Source organism: Spea bombifrons, chromosome 4, assembly GCF_027358695.1.
Source record: "Spea bombifrons isolate aSpeBom1 chromosome 4, aSpeBom1.2.pri, whole genome shotgun sequence".
Taxonomy (NCBI): domain Eukaryota; kingdom Metazoa; phylum Chordata; class Amphibia; order Anura; family Pelobatidae; genus Spea; species Spea bombifrons.
The window spans coordinates 34,244,110-34,251,840 of record NC_071090.1 but is presented as its reverse complement, the minus strand read 5'-3'; the positions used below and the strand labels follow the sequence as shown (position 1 = coordinate 34,251,840).

Sequence of the window (7,731 nt, the reverse complement as noted above, 5' to 3'; positions counted from 1 at the left end):
TATATTGATGTTTACTTAACTTTACAGGAAAAGGTTGGATGTACTATTGATGATCTCATAGATATAAATGCGGTAAGAATTTTATTTTTAATGTTTTAATTTATATCCTCAATTAAAACATATGAAATAATATGACTATACAGCAAATTATACTTATTATATTCCTGGTCTGGGTAGTCAAAGAGAATAATTGGGTAGTGGGCAAACCTTCCCTAGCGCCATCCTTTGTGGCTTGGAGATGTCCCTGCTAGTGATTTCTGCCGCGCACCCCTCAGCATTAGTATGCAGACAACCCCTTCAATGGGAAGAGCAAAACATGCCAACAGATTTTTGTAAGCACTAATAGCACAGGAAAATTTTAAACCATATACACATGTGATATGTTATGATGAATATCCTTTCTGCTGATCAAGAGATGATAGTGTGAGCAGCAAACTGTAGTACGCTGTATACATAAATGTGAACGGGTGGGAGAGGAAAAGTTTGCAGGGAAGTTGTCGTATCCCTCCTCTTTACATAAGAATGGATCAGAAGGAAAAACAGTGCAACAAAAGGCACAGAAAATATTTGTTGCAGTTCTCATTGCTAGTCATTATGGTGGGCCATTTGCACAGATGTTGCTTGGTTTAACACTAAACCTAGTCACTACGGCAGTAACGTTTTCTGGCCTAGGCCAACTAGACCCCTGGTGCAAAATTGAAGGACAGAATGCCCTCTTGGGTAATCTGGCTCCCCAGTGTAAGGCTGCTCAATGGGGCAGTTACAAGGAAGACCCATGGTCTCCCAAACCAGCCCTTTCACGGGATGGCAGCCCTGAAGGGGGCAGCCGGGGGCACTGCCACAAGTAAAATACACTACTGTAGTATGTACGTTTGTCTTAGTTAAAGAGCACCTTTGGATTTAGTGAATAGACTCCATAGTCTGTTATATATATATACGCCAAATATGGGAATTACATTTTGATTTGTATAATTATTTGTTCAGCAATACTTCATCTGGATCGTTATGTAATTTGAATTCCATTTAACTAAATCTAGGAGTCACTTACTGAACATCTTGGGGAAGTTCTAGAACATCTTATTGATGACATATTAAAACCACTTTTGGTAAGTTGATTTCCTATTTTTTCATAAAAATAAAATATTTGTAGCATAAACACTTATTATATACTGAATATGCAGCATATTGTGTGATTTTAAAGAAAGGCATCACACACATTTTAGATCTACATACTACACATATTAGTAAGAAAAAATGTATTAAAACTGCAAATTAAAAGCAATCCTTAAAGATTATGTACAGCAGAGGCTTTTGTTTTTTTTTGCCACAGGTATGTTTTTATGAAATAGGTTTCTTAATCAAATGTTTCACTGATTACAAACTGAAAAAAATGTGTAATTATCAAAATTAAGTTTGTCTAATGCCAATAAACATCTGTTCATTTCTCCATAGGCAGATTTAGGAGTTACAGAAAAACTTTTTCAAGCTGTATGCGCTTTGGTACGTAATTGTTTATTTTGCTGTGAAATATATAAATATATAACATTAATAAAAAAAAAACAAGAACTTGTTTAACCCCTTAACGACAATCCCCGTACATGTACGGGGTTGCCGTGCAACGGGTTAACGACAATGCCCGTACATGTACGGGCTGCCGTTAAATAGCTGCATTGCCGCGATCGCGGCGTTTTCGCCGCGATCGCCGGCTTTGCAGCATCCACGGAAGCCTCACAACTGAGGCTGACCGTGGATCCGGGGAGGGCAGCCCTTGGCAGCCCTCCCCGGAAGAAAAATGGCCGCCGCCGCACCGATCATCAAAGATCGCGGCGGCGCCCGGCTAAAACTGCTTAGGAAGCGATCGGAATCGCTTCCTAAGCATAAACTGTGTTGCTGACATGCCTCAGTATCGAGGCATGTCAGCAACACAACCCCCCGACCCCCGATCGCCTTGTGATTGCTCCGAGGAGCAACCACAAGTGCCATCCTGTGAATGACGTTGCCGTCATTCACAGGATGGCATTAACGATAGATCTTAGTTCACAGAGGGTCTATCCAGACCCTCTTGAGAACTCTCGAGCTCCTCCTGCAGGTTGAATGCAGGTACTGCATCCAACCATGCAAGGTCAATGGAGCCCAGCTCACTATTGAGAGTGATTAGTAATAAAAAAAAATAAAAAAAATTGGTCAAAAATGTTTAAAAAAAAATTAAAAAAAATATGGTAACATGTAAAAATCCCCACTGTCGCCAAAAAAAAAAAAAAAAAAAAAAAGTTTTTAATAAGCAAGTCCTAAAATTCTTTATCTTTACAAAAATTCCAGCATGGAAAGAGTTAAAATATTGGCATTACAAATGCCCATAGGGTGTCTAGTATTAAAAAATATATGATTTGATGGGGTAAATTGAATTGGCCGGGTTCAAATATGTCCCAAATATGGGACATGGGGCAGATGTCTAAATGGCAAAAAATACACACCTCACAAAGGCGGCATTTTACTTCCCAAATAACCCTACAAAGCCATGCATGGGGGGTATCACTGCGCTCAGGAGATGTTACTGAACACATATTGGGGTGTTGTTTGACACGGACATACACCAGGAGCGATAGATTTATACCTGAAGTCCAACACGTGTGAAAAAAATACAAAAAAAAATTACTACCATAAAGTTTCACTAAGGGTGGTGGTAAAATTAGTGCATGCAAAGGGTTAAAATACCAGCATTTCAGATGCCTTGGGGTGTCTAGTTTTTAAAAATATATGACTTGATGGGGTAAATTGCATTATCCGGCTTCAAAGATACCCGAAATGGCACATGGGGGGAAGAATTACCAGATTTGGAAAAAATGGTTTTGAAATGGCAAAACGCTACCTGTACTTATTGCCCCATAATGTGCAGAAAAAAGCAAAAAAACATAAAAACATTGGGTATTTCTAAACTCAGGACAAATAGTAGAATCTATTTAGCAGGTTTTTTCATTCGTTTTTGCAGATAAGTAAAAGTTTTCTGTTTAAAAAGTGAGAAAAAGTAATTTTTTAACAAAAAATCCCCATATTTTATCATTTTTTTTATACTAAATTAGATGATATGATAAAATGAATGGTATCTAAAGAAAGCCCTGTTTGTCCTGGAAAAAACAATATATAATATGTGTGGGAGCACGAAATGAGAGAGAAGAAAATCACAGCTAAACAGTAACACTGAAAAACGTTAAAAGAGCCATTGTCCCACAATATACTACGAGTAAAAACCCCTATTGTCCTTAAGGGGTTAAAATACTTAAAGTAGGTACATCTGTCATTTGGTCTTGAGTCTCATATTTGATTTATGTTGTTTTTCTCTGGGATTTATTATTTATTTAATATGTGAATAAATGCATTTTGTTTAGTTTATTCACATGGGCTTTTCAATATTTTTACTTATTACACTAGCACAGGACTCGACAAATCCCAGGCGCCAGGTCGCCATGGCGATAGAGAATTTTGTCCTGGTGCCTAGGTGTTTGTCAGCCTGTTACATTCACAAACAATTGCTGCAGGAGTCTGGGCAGACAGCACAGCCACTCCGAGCCCGCCCCCAAGCCTGTGATCACTCCCACGGAGTGATCCTGTAGGCTGAAAACGCGGTTGCAGGAAAACCAGCAATCGCGTTTTCAGCTGCCACAGGCAGCTTCAGGGAAGGGGGTGATGTGTTGATTGGGTGTGGGGACCTGACACAACATCCCCCTGCTGCCTGATCGCTCCATGAGAGCGACAGTGCAGCGTTAACCCCTTCGATGCCGCAAATTGCGGCATTTAGGGGTTAATTCCCGTTTTGTACGGGGCTCTGCTGCTGGTGGTCTGCCTGGAAGCCCAGGCAGACCAGCAACAGCAAAAACAACCCCTTTGATGACTCCTGTAGGCATGGAAGCATACAGCAGTCATCAAAGAGACTCCCCCTGCAATGGCTGGTCTATAGACCAGCAATTGCGTCCCAGCTTCCAGAGGCAGCTTCAGGGACAGGGGAGAGGGTTCGTAGGTCTCCACATGAGTGTGGAGACCAGCCCCAACACCCCCCTGCTGCCTGATCGCTCCCTGAGAGTGCAGCGTTAACCCCTTCAATGCCACAATTGTGTATGACACATTCGTGGCGTTGCCGGGTTAACATTTGTCCCCACAAGCTTGTGGGGACTAAATATCATGCAATGCTGTGCTCCAATGGAACATCAGCATTGAAAGAGTAAAAAAAAACCCAAAAAATAATAATAATTTTTCTTTAAAAAACAGCACTGACCTGAAAGTCCAGGGTGCTTCCAGGTCAAATGCTGTGATTTTAGTAAGTGGGATGATGATCAGATCACTCCTGACCAACTGTTAGTTTAAAAAAAAAATCCTGGCGCCTAACTTTTTTAGCTGGCGCCTAGATTCACAACAAATTTGTCAAGCCCTGCACTAGCAAATGAATGAAACTGCTACTTCATTAGGATTTTAGCTATGCGTAAACATAATTTATTTTATTAATATTTTCAATGATTGGCAGAAGATAAAGTAATTGGCCTTCACATACACAATAATAATTTTAGAATGTAGTTTGTAAATTCTTTGGAAATAATCAAGACTCAAGAGACTTGGTCAGTTTCTTGAGTCAAATCAGTAGATTCCCTTCATTAACACATTCATAATTAAAATGATATGCTATATTCCTTATTTATTATTTCAGAAACCTTATATTGTGTCAGTCTTGATTGTAAATTGCTCATTTTGTGGTTTTTTTTTCATTGGTTTACATGATTATATAATATTACATTTCATTTTCTGAACTACCACATTACTCAAACATCAACTAATTCCTCTCAGTTATTCCTTTGCATGAAATTGTAGTTCTTGTATATCTTATGTTAAGTAAAAGAGTAGAAAAAAGTGGAAATGTGCTGAATAGTAGGGCGCATAATGAAATGTCAATATATGAAGGTTATATACATGGTGTAAACAAAATAATAACGTAGTACAACATATTTTTATTACAGTTGGGTGATCTACTTGCCTCAGAATGCGTGGAGAAACTTTTGGCCGTATGTATATCTTGTTTATATATCTTTTTCTGTCGCAAAATAACCAACAATTTGTACACCATAATTTCTGTTTGCAAAGTTTGTCAGTTTTTCATATTTACATTTTTTTTTGAAAATGCCACAACGAGTCTCAGCCCCAGAACGTAAGCCCAGGGAGGATGATTATCATGAAGCTTTTCTGGCTGTAACCTCCCTCTATTGATCTTTAAGCTCACCCTCCATATTGAAAAGGAAGTTAAGACTTTGTTGTTCCAACATATCCTATAGCATCTGGGCAGAGAGAAACATTTGTGGCACCTGAGTCCCCAAGAGTGCAGGTCACCATGGACTTTGTTTTTCTTGCCTGTCTTTATGGTTGGGAAATTACAGGATTTGAGCTTAGTGCACTGTGGTTCATCAATTTAATCTAAACATGCATCATTTGCCTCAGTAAAAACCATGTAGTAGATGAGCTACATTATTCTTATTATTCTACAGAGAGCATTGCACATGTGCTTGTAGATAATTTTCATCTTTATTCTTACAATACTTGCAACATAAAACTAAGAGCTAGAAGAATTCCACTAGAATATATTTTTATCTACACATGGTTAACACATTTTCCATGTGAAATGCGATGCCCCCAAAAGTGACGCCATTATAAATAAACTGTTATAAATAAAACCAGATGTCTAGGAAACTTGACTTTTGAAGTCTGGGTTACATTATTAGTGTGTCTGTTATTGCAACATAAATTTATGTTGTGTACCTAAATGTTTATGTAGTGTATAAATCATAAAAACACCCAAACAGTGTCTAAACTATGTCATACTTTAAGAAGAGATGGTTATGCATTGCTTTCCATTTTATTTTATATTTTTTTTCCTACAAATTTGTTAATATTTATTTATATTCTATATGTTGAAAAGTATGCATTCTTTTTACATTGCAGCAAAATGTTCCAAACCTTGTAGATGAACTTCAAGCTATTGCATGTAAAGTAAGTATATATGTCAGTTGACATAAACCAAGGCCCGGGAAAACCAAGTATAAAAATGCCTCAGGATCCATTTTCCAGGGTCACATCAGAGTGAGGCATTCAACGTTACGTGGCCAGATCTAAAGATACAGCCACTTCAGGATAGTTTGGGGATGCGGTGAGATAGCACTTAGCTTATCAGTCCATAATATAAATGGGATTTATATTTTCATGGTTTCTTTACGCACAGAACAGTGTGAAAGAAGCAACCAGCGACCAATTGAATTATAATTTTGTTATTGAAAGGGTAGTGGTGGTGCAGGGTCTGGATAAAGATGACCTAACAATGACAACGCCAACACATTTAATTAAGCACCATTAGCATCCCGATTATCACTACCTACGCTATTATTTATTATATAAAAATATATTCATTAAAGCTTGTATATTCATACAGATGTAAAGATCATAGAGGAATGAAAAAAGAAAATCGTATTTTGTCATAACAAAACATGATGATTATTTTTTTCAGGCTAACGACCCTGATAGGCTATATTTTGAGCTCTATGATGCCTTAGTAAGTAAATTCAATTAATTGTTTTAAAGCAACTATTTATTTGCATATTTGTTTAAATAAAGAAGATTAACAAAGGCCCTAATTATAGGAAATTGTACAATATCACTAGGTAGATTGCATTTTGTATAATACTTTAGTGAAATAGTAATAAGATCCCAAATTGATGTACTTTCTCCTAAAGAACATTATTAGAAAAGTATTATGCCAGAAAGGAAACCTGTACCAGAATGGCAGCTGCTCCTCAGTGTCTCAAAGTATAAACAGCTTACAATGTAAGTATAGAGTTAGATAAAATAAACAAATGGGACAATTAAAGTAAAAAGTATACAGGCTTGGGTGTGGGTCTCTTGATCTAAAAAAACCCAAAACACAATTTGTAAATTGTAAATAACTTTTTGGTCTCTGGCATTACATTGTGATATAATACTTACCTGTTGAGATTAAATACAAATACACAATGAACAATTTATTTGCCCGGAGGCAATTTTTGCACCACCCTGTTATTTCTAGTCATGCTCCTGATTTGCACATTTCTAGGTCTGGCTAAGATTATTTTGTTAAAAATGTGACAGTATATGTTTTTTAACCACCATATTCATCCATGTAAAAATTGACCAATCACCTATATTAGCCAAATTTGAAATTCTCTTTATTCTGTTTTCCCTTTTTAACAGGAGAATCTTGGTTGCGGCCTAGATGAACTGCTAGGAACTCGGGAGGAACTGGTAAGATTTATTTTTCAAAAAAAAAAAATACACAGGATTCTTTTTTTTTTGATCCAACAAGATTTTTCTTTAGAATATCAATCCTCTATAAGCTAAAAATATGTTTAAAATGGGAAATTCTTCAAGTAGCATTTAAACAAACAGTTTACAATTAATATTGTATAATATTTAGCCTTGTGCTACAAATCATCACTGGATACCACTGCAATATGTTACAAGGTTATCTTCTTATGATTTGCATAATAGTATATTTGTATTAAACAAGCTTGTAAATACAATATCCTTTTGTTGCCCTGGCATTGGTTTTATGCTATATAAAAATATCACATGGTGCTTATATATTAGCACATAGAAACATAGAATTACATAGAATTTATTGGACAATAAAAAACATCACCCCATTTAGTCTGCCCATGATTCATT

The 7,731-nt window shown here is 36.8% G+C and overlaps 1 long non-coding RNA gene across 1 annotated transcript; it reads left to right on the top strand.

Annotated features, from left to right (window-relative positions):
- The first annotated feature begins 1,036 nt into the window (after positions 1 to 1,036).
- On the top strand, positions 1,037 to 6,028 carry LOC128492354 (uncharacterized). Its single transcript, XR_008354083.1, has 4 exons — positions 1,037 to 1,106; positions 1,453 to 1,500; positions 5,004 to 5,048; positions 5,980 to 6,028. It is a non-coding gene; the product is annotated as an uncharacterized LOC128492354 (long non-coding RNA).
- Positions 6,029 to 7,731: the final 1,703 nt, after the last annotated feature.